Here is a 19344-nt window from a genome sequence, read left to right on the forward strand (position 1 = left end):
TCTCGTTTTCTAACGTAAATGGAGTGAAACAAAGTGTATAAAAAATAAAAAGAAAAAAAAAAAAGAAAAAATTCAACTCAACGACAAATCGTAAAACAGAGTATTCTCACCAAATCTGTCGCAATAAAGTGCGATTAATTTATTTCCTCATCTCAATTAAACGAGCTAATGATACGTGTATAATAATTCAGCAGTTTGACTCCCACCTCACGCCCGATTTTTAAATCACTCGACGTTGGTTATAAAAAGCTCGATCATCGCGTGCATACGTAATACAGTTTCACTTTTTCCGGCACATATAATTGTCACACTGATCGTAAGGGATGAAAGAAATCGAACATGCGTCAGTCGCAGGCAAACGGATACCGGCGTCTGAAAAGCTCGCGAGCTTTTTTTTATAAAAAAAAATTCGTTGATATAACGACCTGCAGGTCTCTGGGGGGGGGGAGGGGGGAGGGTGTTCGTATAACGGGCTGAGAATCAGGATAGACTTCGTTTCACTTTCTCTGGATAAATAAATTGTAGAGGGACGTTATAGTGAAGTATAAAAATATCGATAAAAACAGGCATATTATTACCACCGTCACGTGATACATCTGCAATTGATCTTGTCAAAATCTCGTATCATTCCTTAATTTTCTAGCGATGGTAATTATTTATTGTTTGCTTGTCTGTGTGTATATATATATATATATATATATATCTCATTCGGAAAGGGTGAAACCCTCCAAATTTCGAGTGATCTCTTCCCCCGACAATATTTTATATCAAGGGACGGTTTAATCGTAGGACAAACTTCACGTTTTCAGCACAATTAGAGAACAAGCGTTGCCAGCAACAAGCACAGGAATCTCATATCACGTGTCGTTCACCTCTCACTTAGAATATCACGCGACGCACAATTAACTCATCGCAAAAAAAAAAAAAAAAAGCACAAAGGACTCTTCTATTTTACGTCACAGGTCCGAAGCTTTCCACGCATCGTCGTTGTAATCTATCGTCATCGATTCGTCCAAATCTAAGGGGAAGGATGCGGATAAAAAAAAAAAAACAAAAAAAAAAGAAACCAAAAAAAAAAGTCAATTTTTCTTCTCCCCACTTCCCGATTTTCGCGAAACGGTGTTTTTTTTTTCCCTTTTTTCTCCGGAAAAAGGGGCGAAAAACGGATTGTTCGGAATTCTCGAGGGTTGAGAAGCAACACGTTAAGCCCTTTCGACTGGGCGTCGACGCACGCGTTTCGTGTTGTTATCCGTGCAACGGATGCGGCACGACTGGTGAGCCTCTGACCGAGTGTTTGGTGCTTGGCTCCTCGAATCCCGCAACGCGACCGCGCTCTGAAGAGAAACTGCAACCCTTCCAGCTTCCTTGCTGCGGTTTTATTCTTCCTTCCTCTCTCGGCGGCGTTTCATCCCTTTTCTTTTTTTTTTTATCCCGGTACGTGCGCAAAATTTTTAACCTCGAAATACAAAAATCTCGATTCCTCGGTTATACGTCGTGGCAAAATTTTGATTTTAACAAATAACCGACCGTCCCGAGCCTCGATTGAAATCGTAAAATTCACATTCACCGCAAAACAAGCTGCTCGTACATTGTTTCTTGTTCATTTGTTGGACTATTGGTTCAGCGTTGATGATATTTTCTGAAATTTAGATGCTCTGTACACATTCGTTACACGTTTTGTTGAGTTAGGATGCCTTGCCGACGTTGTTTTGTGTCCCCATATCGCGTGGATTGTCCTCCCGAGTCTGTATTATATGCATGTATTTACATCTATGTGTGTGTGTGTATATTTATATATGTAATATATATATGTGTATGTAAGGTAGGCCTATTATAATAGTTTCTGCAAATTCATGTCACGTGAAAGTTATACAGTGAACATATATATATATATTGCGAGTAATAAATCAAAATTTGATCTACGATATTTCGGGGTAAACTTTTTCGTGTTGATGGCATTTGTAAAAAATTTTATTTCACATTTTTTTTTTTTTTTTCTTTCATCTCGTATCAATGCATAATCTTATACTTTATTCAATTAGCAATTGTATTAAAGTCGCAAATTTTTAATACGACGACGATTGTTACATCGTTACGATTACCGTTGTTATTATTCTTTCTCGATTGGTAAAGTGTAGAAATAAAAAAAAAAAAAAAAGGTTTTTCTCTACAACCCGTTAACGAATAATCCGACGAATCAATAAAAGGATATGAGAGATCGAAGTAAAATTTTTAGCAGCGTAATGCGAATAAAGTTAAAGAATTTATACAGTATTAATTTTATTCTGTTAAAACATTGAAATGTTGAAAACAATGATGACGATATTGATAATAATTATTTCCAGCATACAATCGATCAGTTTTCCTTGCGAGAAGATTCGCTCAGACTGTTTTCATTTCCTCTTTGCGAAGCGGACTGGAAAGAAAAGAAAAAAAAAAAAAAAGTAACGATAATAAAAGATCGCGAAGATCCATTGACGCAGATGACGAACGTACAAAGATTCCGCGAGGAAAAATAAATGAATAGATCGCATTGCGTAAGTCCTAAAATGTAGTTGTAGTGTCGTCGCATTGCACGTGTTATCCAAATGAGAAATTTAATTGTACTCAGGGTATTGAGTTGAATGAATAAGTACATTCTATTATCATTCCACATGCTTGTAATGTAAGGATCCAAAGATAATTGACATTGTTTTTTAACCCAGTCACGATTTAACGAATATCTGCGTTTTTCCTTTCGAAATTTTTTTTTTTTTTCCTCCTCAACGGGTCGATAAAAAGTTAAAATCAAATCTCGAATAAAGACGACAAATTTTGTCGCATAAATTTCTTTGTTGTAAAATTTCCATCTAAAATAAAAAGAAAGAAAGAAAAAAGAAGAGATGAAAAAAAAAAAAACAAGATATCGCTGTAATCAATGACGTTTCGCTTGGCGAAAATAAATAAATAAATAAAAGTAAACCATTTCGAAATCGGTGTCAATTATAACGCAAGTGAAACAAGTGTATCAATTAAAAGGTAGAGAATTCATTGATACAGAAATTGTACGACAGATCGAAATAAAAAATTTCGAAAGTATAATTACGCCCGAAGTGCAGTGATATATATTTATTAATCAGCCCACGTAATGAAATCATCAAAGGTCCGACACCATATATACGCGATTTGGCAATGAGCAAAATGCCCCGAATCCACGCTTAATAAACCTGTATATATTAATACGCTTGGTACCTTATTTCGAGAGATACGTTTATAAAACGTATGCACGTATATATATATATATACATATATGCACATGTAATAAAGTATTATATTATAATCACCTTGTATAATAAACCGCGTCCCGTTTTCGAGTTTCTCGTTTATGGTCAAATACATGACGTAAAGGCTTCTGATCGATAATTGCGTTCCGCGATGCAGTAATACGGGCGCATACATAATATTCACATACATACATACATACATACATACATACCTATAATATACCTCGTGTGAAATAATTATTGATTTGATACATGAGAAAATAAATCGTTCTGTGTACATAGGTAATACTATATTATATATATATATATGTATCTACATTAAGAGAAATTTTTAGTTCAGGTTACGGCTCAGTCCTTAACGATACATGTTTTACTCAATTTTTTCTAATTACTAAAACGAATGAAATTCTTCTCAGTGTACAAATTACATGTTTTAAATACATATTCCAAACACGAAGCGTGCACAATTATTGCATCGATGTAAATAAATATCCGCACACATACGTGATTTGACGTAAAAAAAAAAAAAATTAAAAATAAAATAATAAATAAGTAAAAGAAATTCGATCGTTTTACCGTCTGCCTGCGCAGGCAATTAGCTCGGTTTCTTTTCACCCGACGAATCTCTCTCTCTCTCTCTCTCTCTCTCTCTCTCTCCTCTCCTCTCACCGTCTCACCTGGTTTATTTCGCCGCTCTCTAATTCGACCAATAGCAGCTCTCCTAGGGGCGATGGTTACACATCGCAGCTGGCCAAGGTAGAAACTGAGCCCACGTTTATACTCTATATACGTATATATATATACATATGTGGGTGCGCGTGTGTGTACACATTGTAAAGGTAACGAAACACAGCCGCGAAATTCGAAACGCGTAAAAGCCCGAGGCTCGTCGATGCCTTCGCTGTAGTGAAATTGTAAAACAAGATATGCGAATATATGCGCTACGATACCGCGAATTGCTTGGATTCTAGTACGGAGTTATCGAACACCTGTTACAATGAGTATCGTTATTTTAATTTTATGTAGAAAACTTTTTTCACGGGTCTCGGAAATGAATTTCTTGTTTTTTTTTTTTTTTTTTTTTTAATTCTTCTCTCGTCACGTTTTCATACCAAAATCTACGAGGATTAAATTTACGATCTTACAGATTTGGGAAATTTGCCTACTTCGCGAATTTCAAATTCGTCGTAATTGTGGACAAAATAAATATATGCGAACGTATCCGTCAGATATCACGAGGGGAAAAAAAAAAAAAAGAAAAATTGCTCGAAGCGTTTTCCCGACGATCCATACATCCCGAGAACTAAATTTTTTTTAAAAAGTTGAAACAAAGTTGGAAATACGTGTGTAACTAAAGAGTAAGTCGAACCGCAATTTCAAAGTCAGCAACTTTTTGCAAATATCTCAACGACGTTTTGAAAGAACATCGTTTCATTTCAACAATCATTTGCAGGGAAAGTTTGAATTCCCCAAAAAAAAAAAAAAAAAAAACCATCAATCTATTACTTAACTCGTTATTCGTTAAGCTTTTTTTTTTTTTTCCTTCAAGTAGAAAAACGAAACTTGTTGCACAGATATATCAAATTCACTGCAAGTGTATAATGTTTTTATTCCCGTAACATTTGTTGGAAAGAAGGAGAGAAGAGAAAAAAAAAAATATTTTTTACATTATTTTATTGAATAATAATAATAATAATAATAATTACTATTATTATTATAAGAGTGTATGTGTAAGGAAAACACGCGATTCTACTTGTTGCGTCAACGAAAATTTGGCTCGTTAGGGAATTGTGAGATATTCAAACTGTCGCGACTCACAAAAGTGGCGCAAGGTAAATTCATTAGTATCAACCATTATACGTATTATAAACGAAGCCTTTCCCCCGAAACTGGAAATAAGATGAAAAGGGGAGAGGATAATAAAAACGTCGGGCGGATTCTAGAGATACGAAAGTTCGTTCGCGTGTTACAAGTGTCCCGTTAAAAAAAAAAAAAAAAAGAAAAAAAAGAGAACAAGAAAGAAAAGAGAGATATAAACGTAAAAAATTCTAATAAACTAAATGTGAAAGTACCTCGCATCTTGAGTTTTTAATTACGCCATGCTGTAGAATATTTTTCATACCGTTTGCGACGGTTTTCCGAATTACGTAAGTAGTTTTTCGACACCTTTAATACAAATGTTTTGTATTCATAACGCAGGTCAACAGAAAAGAAGAAAAAATTGTTCAACTGAGTTTACATTTAAATGAATCAATTTTACACATCGAATAATAACCAAAAATCTTCAATTATTATACTTACAGAGTTTGCTTTTATTTTTTTACGTTGTTAATTAATAAACAACACCGGTCGAGTTTGTTTTCGTAGAAACCGAAACGATATTTTGGCTAAGTAGAAAAAAAAAAGAAAAAAAAAAATCACCCATTTTCTCAAACATTCATTGTAAGTACAAATTAAACAAACTTTACGCCTCGTACTTGAATCACTTTGATTAAAAAATTTCAATGAAAAACTGAAGTTTGTTGAATCGTAATTTACAATAAATAAATAAAAAAAAAATAAATACGTAATTTTTCCTAAAGTCTGAAAGATCGTTCCGGTCTCTACAAAAGCGAACCTCATCTATTAAAACTATTTTTTTTTTTTCTTTTACGAGTTTCGTCGAAGAAATCAAAATTTAACATCTAGAACTCAGACTGAAAATTAGTTTTCATAAATTCTAGGGCATCGGTTCCGTCGACGCGAAATTTATCTAACACCGTTATCGTTGTTTTTTTTTATTTATTTTTTTTTTTATTTCTCTTTCCTTTCTTTATTTCTTCCACCACCTTTCACCTCCTTTTCTACAGTAAAGTGGCAACAGCTGCACCGATTCCCAATGCCGGATATTTTTTTTGCCGGTAAACTGAGTTGAACGTTTACGCACCTTGTTCACTTCAACATTATAGCAATAAGAGAATAATGTTAATAATAACGACGATCTGTTAGCGGAAATGTTAATTTAACGATCGTAAACTTTTGCTCCTTTACATCTGCATCTCGGCCCTCTTGTTAATTACGCAAGAAAATTATTACGCTTATCGTTATCTCGAATTTTCCCTCGCTTATCCTTCTCCGTCAAAATCCCTTCGCCTTATTTCAAGAAACTTTTAAGACTAATTATTACCGTCAACTTCAATTTTGCGGGAAGATGTTTTCGGAAAAATATATCCGCGTACTTCAAGACTGCTTCAGGTTCCCCGGTGTATAAATAATTTCTACGTCAAAGTAGAATAAATTATAATTCTTCCAAGGTTGCGGGAAATGTTGAAAAATCGTTGGAGAATTTTTCAAAAGTTTGAAATGTTACAAAAATAAAATAAAAAATAAATAAATAAAAATTTATCAAAGCTTACAATTTTCCTCGTCATTTAATTCGATAGTCAAACTTCTTCCCATTTTCAGAGTGAATAATCAATTGACATATATTTTGAGAAATCGAAGGTCTGATTAGAAAATCTATCATTACTTTTCTCATACCTGTAGAAATTTACTTCGAAAATACTTAAAATTCGTTTCCGATAACGAATTATTATTGACGATCCAATATTCGCAAGATTAAATAACGAAATTTCGCTGATGATCGGACATTCGAAAAGTCGGCAATTTCATTAATTTCTTCTCTACCGACAAAATGAAAAGTTTAAAACGAACAATGGAACTTTTCTAAAACTAGTTTTCTCCTATAATGCTATCTTTTGCTCTCTCTCTCTCTCTCTCTCTCTCTCTCTCTCTCTCTCTTCAATTTCTACTTACAAACAAAAGTTCTAAATGATCGAATGAATTTCAGTCGGATACAGCATGAGGTAAATGATTATTCAAATTATCGGCCGTTTCCTAGTGTATTGTGAAAATAGTAGATGGAAGAAAGCTCGTTCGAAGCACCGATTGTACATTACAAGGAAGCGCGTGACTTAACAAATCGATACATAGGGCATTCCGTGCCATGTAAAAATTTCGAATTTGGTCAAATTTTCATCCCAATTGAGTTTTATTTTTTAATTTTTAAATATACTATAATTATTATTAACAAGAAAGAAAAACTGTTTTTAAAGCAAATAACGATTCATTTGTATCTTAAAATCTTGAAATATTTTGCTCAAAAATGGTATTTAAAGTTATAGTTAAAAAGGAAGAAAAAATACAAAAAAAAAAAAAAAAAAACAAATAAAAACCACTCGAATTTGACGCGGAATGACCCTTGCATGTATAAACGCTTCTGCGGACGATAAATATACACACCGGAGACTTTTCTGGTTTTGGGTGTCTGTCGTAAATGAACCGTGAAAACAATGAGAAACTTTTATCGGAGTATAACGTTATACCAACGGAGGGTTAAAGGGTGCGGAAAGGATGATCGAAAGGAGCCGGCGTTGGAAAAAGAAGCGTAAGTAAAGAAGAGAAAAAGGAGAGAAAGAAAAAATACGGTTGGCGGAAAAGGGGAAGTAAAACAAGAATATCTACGAGAAGAATCAGACGCTTTATCAATATTTTGGGAGGAATTTTGTATCTCGAGGATTTTTGGGCTCGCTGATCGCGAATCTCGAGTCGGAATTTGATCATTTCAACATCCAAGATGGCGGTTTCGATACGGCGGATGTGTAATCGAAAAAAATTATCAAAATTCAAACGGTCAAGAGGAAGAAAATTAATGTTTGATTTGAAAAAAGGAAATTGAGAGATCTTTTAAAAGATTCCTTTTAACTCCTTTCACCAAACTAGGTAGATTTCTGCCTTTTTCACTCACTTTCCACGAGCCCCCCGGGGCTTTTCCACAACGATACAGGGCTTCGGGTATACGTGTAGATATACATAACACGCCCCACGCGTGAAACGTTCAAATATTTACACAGAATTTAAAATAGCGGTAGGCTTTGATGTCGATCAACGTTGTTAAGAGCTCTGCCTGTGCTTCTGTCATGGCACAAAGCTCCCTTCGTTCATTTTTGTTTTCTCACTCGGTGTATCGATCTGTCATAGGTATATATATATATATTCTAACGTCATTTCATTTTTTACACTTTCATCATTCCGTAAGGAAAATTGTCAATTTATATTTTATTTTTCCTCCAATTTTTTGAAACAGTCGAAAATCATCTGACGTAGGATTTCAATATCATCATTATAATTATATCAACAGAATTCGGTATTTTTAAGTAAGCTCGCAAGCACAAAAAAAAAAATACCTCCGCAAATTTTCCCAACAAATAAAGAAAGGAATCCCAAAAGTTTCACAGTAATGAAAACTACCTTATTACCATTTTTAAAAATACCTAACCGTGTAAAATTAACAATCAATGTGACAAAATTTTTTCCCTCAACTGATTCCTCAATTTTTAAACCACGACTGATGTAACGTTTAATTTACGTACAGAATTTTTGGCATCGTCGTTGTAAGATAAATGATTACCGGCGAAAAATAAAATAAGAAAAAGAAACACAACCGCGAAAGGAAAGCAAGAGTCAAGAAGAGACAAGTAAAAAAAAAAAAGTAAGATGAAGAAAAAAAAAAAAAAAAAAACGAGAGAAACTAACGAAGTTTGTTCCGCTGAAGAGACAACGTTGATCGATGCCCCGTTATGTATTATACGTAAGCTTATGTAACACATAGAAAATAGATGTACATTATACGGGGGAGAATATGTATTAGCGGTTTCCACTCCGCAGTGTCTCCCGTTATTATTCAGGAAACGCCAGGGTGTTTTCTCCTGTAGGAAGAGAGGGAAGGTCCCCGTTCACCTCGGTCCCTGCATAGCGAGATGGGATTACACGCTTTGAACATCGCTGAACACGTGCGAGAGTTAGAAATTAATTACAAGCTAATCCCGATCACGGCACGGCTCGTCGTCTGTTATATTTTTCGGATTTTTTAAAATTATTTTTTATTATTTTTTGTTTTACACACGTACCTAACAAAAAAGCGAAAAGAAGCGTGAGAACTAATTCCAAGAATCAGGCGTTCGATTAACCCTTTGAAAGATTTGTAAAATAAAGTTTCACTCGTCGTTTTTTTCTCTCTCTCTCTCTCTCTCTCTTCTCTTCTCTCTGTATGTTATTTACGACTGCCCTTTTGTTCGAGTAAATGTTTTTTATACGAAAAAGTATAGCTTCGAGTGGTCCAGAAAAAAAAAGTAGACGGTTGCGATTTTCGTTCTCATTTTCTAATTTTATTGGCTATCCTGAAATTGATTTTTTTTTTTTTTTTTTTCCATCTCCCGGTGAAAATAAAAATTATTTACGTTTCGCAAAATATTCTCACATGTCTTGCAATTTTCTAAACTTCTCGCAAGATGGCAATATGAAAGAACTAAGCTTACGGTATTTTTCGACGAATTAAAAAAAAAAAAAAAAAAATCTAGGGAAAACAAAATTTACAACGACTTGAAACAAAGTACAAACTGAAATTCGAGCGTTGAGTTAAATTTTGTGTTGCATTCAAACTCCTTGTAACGATTTCTGTTCAAATTAACAAATGTCAAAAACCGGTGAAAATGCTTCGATTAAAGTTCGCAACAAAAACCCAGTCGTTCCGCAAAATTATTACAATCGGATTTAAACAAACAAAACGAAAAACAAAAAATTTACAGGCAAATGAAGGGTACACGTTTTTTCTTTTACATGTATCATTCACGGAGATTGAACCGAAACAAAAATCTTTTCAGGCTAATCTGTTTTTCATTTCACGCTGTAGAAATCTCGTACTGTTTTTTATTATTATTATTATATATATATTTTTTTTTTTTTGTTCCAACGATCGGTCCGTATAAAAAAAATTTTAATTTCAATACACGCGTAACAGAAACAATGATACTCTACGGCAAAAATTATACCGAAGAAGTGAAATGTAATTTCTTTGAAGGTTTCGATCCCCCGAACACGTAGATTATTAACTATTTTCACTCCCAATCTTTCCTAGCCATCATTTTACACCGATACGTACGAATGTTATATTCGTGTTGACTCAATTTATCGTGTCTAAACTTTATGCGAAAAAAAGTTGCGTGCATACTGAATTGGATACAAAAAAACCTGACGGGTTGTTTCTGATCTTTTTATCTTCGCCTAATTCGGACGAGAGTAGGAGAGAGAAGAAAGAAAAAAAAATTAAATTATCAACAATCTCAACAAAAAAAGGCAAGCAACAACGGGTAAAAAACATGACTTGAGAAAAAAAATAAAAGTTTTTCCAAACAGCCTGACGTGACGATAACCTCGTTAAAAAAAAAAAAAAAAAAAAAAATAGTGCTTCGCGTCACGATTAGATTGCGAAATTTTGTATGCCTACACGAGGATCTCGTTAGGGCGAGTACGTTGATCCACGTATGATGATAAAATATTCAGGGTGAGAGTAAAAGAGCCGGACGAAAGGAGAAAGACGAGAAGATAAAGAGAAAAGAAAAAAAGAAAATAAATCCGTGAATGTGAAAATAAAAATGAAATTAAAAAATGCGAGGAAAGGACGCCCGAAATTAAAATTAATTATTAAACAATCAAGCGCGAACGAAAAATTCGTCAAAGATGCGCGCTTGATATAATAACGTAAACTCGGGACATACAATTATCTCACGCAATGTATCTGTTGAATCATAAATTGCTTGATAAGGAGAGGATTACAAAAAAAAAAAAATTTTTTTTTTTTTCTCAAATGTTACGTTACCCTTTCTAACAATCAACACGCGACATTATTACATACTCTCGCTAAATTTATTTAACTTATAATTGAAATGATTTTTCTTTCAGGTTCGTAAAAAAAAAAAGTTATCATTCTAGTGAATGATTGTACAGCTAACAAGCTTTCTTCCTTCTTCCGTGTCTTTGGATCTCGTTTTTTTTTTTTTTTTTTCAAGTGGTGGAAAAGAAAAGATGAACGAGAAAAAATCACCTCGCACAATTTATTTTCGAATTTCCTCCGAGGCTTTAAAGTGTAGCAAATAGAAGTTTTTGACAAATATTAACTCGGCACTTTGCGCGCAAACTGTAAAACTTTTCAGAATATATATATATATGTGTATATATATATATATATATATATATATATATGTATGTATGTACAAAAGTTTCTACAGCTTTGTTTAATCAGAGGTGACAAAAGCTTGCAAGTTTTTTTTACTTGTAACACGTTTGCGTAGAGTTAAAGAAAACTCCATTTCACAGACGTGAAGTTATCTGCGGGCTGGTAAAATTATTCCAAAATTCCGTTTAATCAAACGTTTATTATTACGTATTCACGATCTGCTGCAATTGAAGGGGGAAAAAAATGCTTCCGAATTAATTAACCATCAGGATTATCTCTCTCGCGGTTGTACGATCAATATAAATGAAATTCATGGAAAACGAAATTGGATTCATGTTCTTCAACGATATTCTCTTTTGAAAAATCCATAATTTTATCACGATTCAAAGTCTTTCGATTTATTTGACCCGTTTAAAAAAAAAAACTTTATTCACGATCAGCCAAATTGCGATTAACGGTTTCGATGCATTGATATCATCGACGTCGATAAATAAATTTTTCGAAAAAATTCCTCGGCATTTTTCATCCCAAATTATTTATTCTGCAAAAATTATTTGTATTTACTTCAAGACCAATTTTTCCCAATGATAATATCGGCTGCTTTTCCTTTCACAATGTGCGATTCCCTGGGGCGAAAAAAAGTTGGCGTCTACTTATTTTAAATTCAATTATTTCCAATCTTTTTATTTTCTTCTCCTCGCCCGTTTCGTCGGACATTTTTCCATGCACGCCAGATTCGCTTCGATATAATTTTTTCTCTACAAAAAGTACGGCAAGATTTTACGTTTCAAATAATTTTGCATATTGTTTGAAAATAACCCGAAGATTTTGACATTGTTGAAAATGAAACGCAATCAGTTGATTCCGTTTCGGAAATAATTACGCACGCGTTGTACGCTGAGAAAAATTTCAATTGTTCCAGTAGCTAGAAAAATTCAGTAAAACAGGTATCGTTAAAAAAACTATTTGAATATTGTTGGAATTACGGCTATAAAACTAATTTTCATTTTCTACCTAGAACTGTACTCTTCGATTGTGATAAAAAATGAAAATAGTTAAGGACTGAGCCGTAACCTAAACTAAAAATTTCACTCAATGTAAAGAAGATCATCCATTTTTTTTTCTTTCAAAATCGATTACAGAGTTAATAAACCTGATTCGGAGATGTGATTAAAACGAAGAGCGCACAGCTACGTCAGTTAAATAATTGCTTTTCTACCCCTGAACAGAAATCTGACTCGAGTAGCTCACTTTTCGCAATACTGGCTCACAGACTGGACTAGAGATTGACGTTTCTAATTATTGGAGCCATCGATTTCGATAATGCGGCGTCACCGCTATCAACACTGTATACCCATAAAGGTAACCGGATCCGTAATAATGGAAAGGCTTTCCTAAAAGCGTTTCAAACCGTTTATTTACCGCTGGAAAGCAAATTAGACTTTTCCCCTTCAACCCTCAATTACGAATACATAAATGTAAATATGTACCTTTGAACACGTATAATCGATCGTATTCGTCAACTCTCCAACACTGGAAATTTACGATATTTTTTCAGATCTCTTTGCCTGTTATGTTTTTATTATTTTTGATATTTCAAGCACGTGGCAAAACAAGAATATTCGATTATCGAGTGACGAAAAATTTCACCTTTAAATTTTACGAAAACAAGTCGTTAAAAATGTTTAAAAATTTCATCTTTCGTTACAAAATCGCTCGGAGTGACGGAAATTGATTCAATTTCGTTCGAGACGTTTACGCACCTCATTATTATTATTATTATTATTATTTTTATAAATCACTAAATTTTGGAATTAAATAATTAGCAGCGGTGTGAGAGAAAATAAAAATACGACAAAATGAATGCATCATTTTTCGCTGAATTCGAATTCGAGTATCTGTTGATTTTATCGAAAGATTGATTGTGACTTTGGAATTTTTCAAGCAATTCAAAAATTCCGCGTTTGGAATTCACTTTCTGCCAATTGATTTCCAGTTTAATCTCAGCCGCGGATGATACGAAATTTTAATTTTCAAAATTGGGAAAAACGGTTTTTCCCACCGTTGATAAAACACCGATATTTCCCCGCGAGGTTTCGAGGTTGGAAAATCAACGAGGGGTAGTTTTCTGCCTTTATCAACGCTGGGAAAAATACCAACGGCGTTCGATCGCCGGCCGTATTCCCGTTGCTTGAAACAGAATTTCCTCTTGCCAACAGCCGATTCTGACGGAATAATACAGAGACCTGCCTTACGATCAAGTTCGACAAGTTCTCGGTTCGTGAAAATCGAAATTTCCGACCAATTTAACGACGCTTGTCTGCGATTGATTGAACAGGGAATAAAAACACGAGGAATATAATCGGCGATGGTCGGAAATAATGGCAAAAACGAATCAGGGATTTGTTAATTCACAATTTTCGAATTCATCGGATTCGAACTGAAATCGATAAAGAAACGTGTAAAATAAACCAAAACAAGACAATATTTTTCCATCATTTTTAGACTTGACCCCAAGAAGTTTCCTCTGCTACTTCAATTTGCGAATATCCATCGTATATTATACAGGCGAAAGAATCTCGCTTCGATTTCGCAACACCGTATTGGAAACTAAAGTGAAATCACAACTGAACTCTCGAGGAAACTTCCCTTAGAATGCAGATTCTTCGAATTCAATATACAACTTGGACAAAGTTTTCATCTCAGAATCACGAGCATGTAAACACACGTGTATATATATATATATATATATATATATATATATATATATATATATATATATATATGAATATAAAGTTTGCGAAAAACTTGAAAGTGGAATCTGAAACTCGATACAACACAATAAAATGAACCCGTAAAATTTCGAAAGCTGGAGAAAAAAAGAAATAATAATTCAACACTAGGCAGAAATTTTTTTAATCCATGGTCATAAAGCCGCTTTAATCATTGAAGAAACCATTGAAATTTTCGATGCAGGACAAGATTGTATCCAAATGAGAAAAGTAAATCTCAATCCAAGTTTTTCAAACGAAAAAAAATAACAATTTTTTTACAAATCGATAAGATTTTGTTTTTTATTTTCAGACAACCCTTCGCCGAGATATTTTATTTTGTATTTTATTGTATCAATAATTAGTCACCTCTGTGCAAAAAAAAAAAGAAAAAAAAAAAATTATTCTCAAAAAGTTACCGATAGTAAAAATTTTCAGGTAAATGAAACAATCATTCGCATCGAACCTGGTCAAAGTTATATCAAGTGATATCGAAAATGACAATTGTGATCGAATCATTGAGAGCGATTTTCTTGTCGCATTGTAAAATAGAAAATGAATCGATCCGAGCTGTTTTTGCAAATGAAAATTTAGCACACCTGGGATTCCGAGTCGAACGTAGATTTGTAAGGGTTCATAATTCTGTGCGAGGATCGATACTAGTTTCGTATCGATTGAACATGGGGTTGCAGTCGTCTCCTTGGGTTTGGTTGGCAAGTGGCCAATGTCGACTCGTCGTAATATATAGGATAGCGTGATAGAACCAATGCGAACTAACCAACTGACGTTTTATAATGCTAACAGGAAACATCGGTTATCTATGCAGACAACCTTTACGTCCGGAGGCAATAATAACGATCATTACGATCATGATGACGATAATAAACTGTCCGATTCAAATCTCGAATAAGATTTATTGGTCATTGTTAAAGAAATTTTAAGGAATCAGGAAGCGATTAAATCAAAAAACAAGAATTTACTTACGAGTGGGTATAAATTTTTTGCAGCCATGTACGATTCCAAAATCAGAGCACAAAGATCGAATTTGGTGTTAGACAGAGTTAAATATTATTCAAAGAGACGATAACAACGATTATGATAATGATAATGTTAAGATTTTTGAATAATATTTATTGTTAACTGTTAAAGAAATTTTAAGGAACCAGGAAGCAATTAAATCAAGAAACAAGAATTTACTTACGAGTGGGTAAAAATTTTTTGCAGCCATGTACGATTCCAAAATCAGAGAACAAAGATTGAATTTTGTGTTTGACAGAGTTGAATTTTATTCAAAGAATCTCAGCCTCAATGCGGAGAAATATAATTTTGAATCACAAAATTTGGGAGGAAAAACATTCGTTGTTAATAAATTTCGATTCGAAATCTGATATTTTTCTTTTGGAAACGAGTCGAAGTTTTTTGGTTCAACGTTGCTGCATTTTCTAATCAAACTAAAATTCGTTGATCATAACTAGCTGTAATAATAAAAAAACATTTTTTTTATTAACTCACGAGTCGACGAAAAGAATTCGCCGTAGGAGATTTATAAGTTATATTCATTTGCAAGTGCGACAATCTAAAATTAATGAAAATGTTACGAATAGCACGTTTTTGGAAGTAAAACAAGCACAGAAGATTTGTATTTACGCAATAAATTCCAGAAGTCTCTTGTGTGCAAAGTTTTGTCTCATAACTTTATCGAAATGATTTGAAATGAATTCAGGAATTGTCCGTGAATCAGTATGTAAATCAGATGCATAGAAATATGCCCCGAAGAATGCTAAAACAAAAAATTCGCAAAGAATTTTTATGTCGAGAAGTAGGGGAAGAAAAAAAAAAAAAAAAAAAAAAAAAACAATCAATGAACGTGTTGCAGAAAATTTTGCAATAAAATATCTCCTGTAATTTCCGCACGGAACGTTGGAAAAATAGTTAAAGACAACGACGAAGCCTAGAGAGAGAAAATGATACGATGAGATGAGAGAGCGGTTGCGGTTGAGAGTAGTTTGCGTTAGCATCGAATTAGGAATTTTGAAGCAAATTCACGAGGCGAATTTGCATATTCAAATGAAAGTTAGCAAGGTGTGTGTGTGTGTGTTTGTGTTTGTATCGCGCCTCGGTCTAAACTGCGCTTATTGTTAGACGCGCGTCGAGATGTCCGGATCGCATTTATGCAAAGTCCCGCTCGTTATCATTTTGCGAATTCACTCTGTTTGCGTAAAATTTGAATCTCCATTTCTTGCTGTTGCTCGTCCCGAAGACTAGAAGAAAGAATTAGGAGAACAAAATTTAACAAAAAAAAAAAAACGAAAAAAAACAACCAAAGACAAAAATAAATTATCACCGAAGAAACTCGACGCAGTTTTCAACTGAAAACTCAATCAAGTTTAATTTGATTGGATTACCATTTACTTTGTCGTTATTATTATTATTATTTTGGTTCCGTGGACGTTGAGAGAATATTTTCGTCAAACTTTCGTCGTAAAACCCTGACGATCGAATTTTAATAGGATATAATCCCACGGAATTTGCAAACCTTGCAAAAAAATTTTATCACCCTCTCAATAATCAATCTTCATCTAGATTGTGAAACCGAGATTCGATTTAATCGATGATCGGAACGTCGGACGTCAAAGTGATTCGGAATTAATTCCGTCGGATTAAAACAGCGCAAAGAAACTCCGCGTGTCTGAAATCTTCGAAGACAATGGAAGCAGAAAATTTGAGTTGGAATATCAGAGAATGAAAGTTGGTAAGAAGGAAGACGGACGTTTCAAAAATGCCCGATAAATGAATCTGAAAAAATTCTAATAATACAAGCTAAGATATCAACGATTTGAAAATAAGCTTTACGTGATTCGAACGTTGAAAATTATTAGACTCTGGTATTTCTTGATACGATTGTATTGTTTTGCGGGATCATTTTACTTGACGGTGAGATCTCCAAAGATTGGCAATAAAAGAATTTCAAAAATAAATATGGCAATTAGCAGAGCTCAACCCTTTCAGTCACACATTTTTTCAACTCTATATTTTGGCCGCAATTTTGTCAATCATGGGTTTTTGGGATCGCTGATCACGAATCTGAAGTCGGCATTTGGTAGCATCTAAATCCAAGATGGCGCATCCAAGATGGCGGACGAAAAATCGTAAAAACTATCAAAATTCGATGATTCTGGCCGAAACTTGTAACTCGGGGGTTTTTGGGATCGCCGTTCATGAATTTGGAGTCGGAATTTGATGATTTTTACATCCAACATGGCGGCTCCAATACGGCGGATACGAAATCGTTGAAACTATAAAAATTCAACGATTATGGCCGACATTTGTTGCTCGAGGTTGCTGATCATGAATGTGAAATCAGAATTTCGCACTCAGACTATAAAATGGAATTTTTTTGAGGTGGGACGCTGAGCATTCTCCACTGCGACTGAAAAGGGTTAAGGATATCGAAGTTTCTAAGAATAAAACCTCTCTTCAAGTTTCCGTTATTCGAATTCGAAAGTTGTTTAATTCGCATAGGCTGTAATTGGTTCGAATAACATTGGCGGTGGTGTTTTAAACGCTTTCATCCCTTTCGCGACTCTTGATGCTCGGCCAGGAATGCTCCCCGAGAATCGAATGGCGTCGGCGCGCAGACAGGCAGCGCAAATTGGCTTGTTACTCGAGACTTCCATACACTACACAGCTCTGCGACTATGCGTGTATAGTAAGCAAAAGCAAGCGGCGTGGATACGTACACAAGCCTATGCAAACAGCTCGAGCAATATTGGCGCTTCGAGTTTCGGTTGGCAAATTGGAACGACGTTTGCTTGAACCTGGAACGAGCGAGTATTGAGTTGAAAATTTTCTAAATTTATTCTTATTATAAACTGCACGCGAATCGCAGAGGCTTGAGAGCCTCTTCCGAATTCTATTCCCCGTCGAAAATCCAACCTTACGATATTCGCCGACCAAGCAAGGATTAATTAATTAGGCGCAATGTTCCGCGGCTTGCAAAATCTACTCGCTACATACACGCTGGGTTTTAAATCAAATTTTATTTTATTTCGCAACTGAACGCCCTGTATAACAAGATAAACTAATCGTTAATAAACGAGGCACGCACGGTTATTAATTCAGCTCAGGCTTACGTTATTTCGGATATATAAGATGACGAAAACAAAATGAAGCAAAATCGAGAGTGGAAAAATGAAAAATAAAAAAGAAAAAAATAAATAAATAAAACGGTAGCAACGGAAGAGAAAAGACTTGGGAAAAAAAAAGGAGAAGAAGACCACCGGAAATGATGCAAATTTTATTTTCATGCCATCCCTGTTTTCGTCGTTTCTTATGTACATATTATTTCTGCACGCCTCTTTTTCGGGAAATTCAATATTCCGGTTTCCGGCGGAACGAAGGAAGCGGGGAGGAAAAAAATATAAATAAATAAACGAACGAAGAAAATGAGAAATTGAAGTGCCAAAAAATAAGAATAAAACATAAAGGTCAAGCTTCCTGATGAAGCTTCGAACGCAACGAAGCTTATATTATATTTCGGATTGCTTGACGAGAAGACAAAGACAAGTTGGAATAAAAAAAAAAAAAAAATCAAACAGAGAAAGATAGAAAAGTCGTTTTAACTGCAAATTCTGCGATTAATCAAACTAATGAACAATAAAAATATCGCAGGCATGAGTATAAACAAATTGTTTGATTTATCACCAAAATGTAATATAAGATTAAATCGATTTGATGTGAACACCGTTTAACGATCAATAACTTGATTTGATTTAAACTGAAATTGAAAAAACCAAATTTCTACCATTGAATATAATTTCGTTCGTCACGAATCGCCAAGTTAAAAAGCACCGTCACGTTTAACGTTGAATGAAATTTGAATACATCTGATTAAATTTGTTTAATCTCTTCTTCCTCTTTCGCGTAATTCTTTCCTCTTACCCTCCTGATTTTCTCTTCGTTTTAACAAAACAGCGCCAAAAACAGATATTTTTAATATTGTACGAATGACAAGCTTGCGGGAAACAAAGTCGGATAAAATCGTCAAACAATTCATTGTTTACGTAGCCAGCGTACAGCCTTGCTGATAACAGGGTTGTATATTACACGGGTATATACAATATATCATCGGTGATATTTCCGCAAATGTTATTAAAACGACGACGGCCGGTGATCGAATCGATCAGAGAGAATTTTTTTATCTTATTTATTATTTCCTTCACTTTGCACAGCGTACAAAATTCTCGTTACAATGCTA

General features: G+C 34.3%; 1 protein-coding gene across 5 annotated transcripts in view; it reads right to left on the reverse strand.

Moving 5' to 3' along the window:
• Positions 1-19344, reverse strand: part of LOC107224614 (calcium/calmodulin-dependent 3',5'-cyclic nucleotide phosphodiesterase 1) — a 172830-nt gene that overhangs the window by 89666 nt on the left and 63820 nt on the right. The window contains exon 1 of one of the 5 annotated variants that reach the window (XM_046733477.1): positions 111-475. The exons of the other annotated variants lie outside the window; for them this stretch is intronic. The gene's annotated coding sequence lies outside the window, so the exon portion shown is untranslated. Of the gene's footprint in view, positions 1-110; positions 476-19344 lie in introns of those variants that run through there. 5 annotated transcript variants of the gene reach the window in all.

This window comes from Neodiprion lecontei, chromosome 3 (genome assembly GCF_021901455.1).
Source record: "Neodiprion lecontei isolate iyNeoLeco1 chromosome 3, iyNeoLeco1.1, whole genome shotgun sequence".
Lineage (NCBI taxonomy): Eukaryota > Metazoa > Arthropoda > Insecta > Hymenoptera > Diprionidae > Neodiprion > Neodiprion lecontei.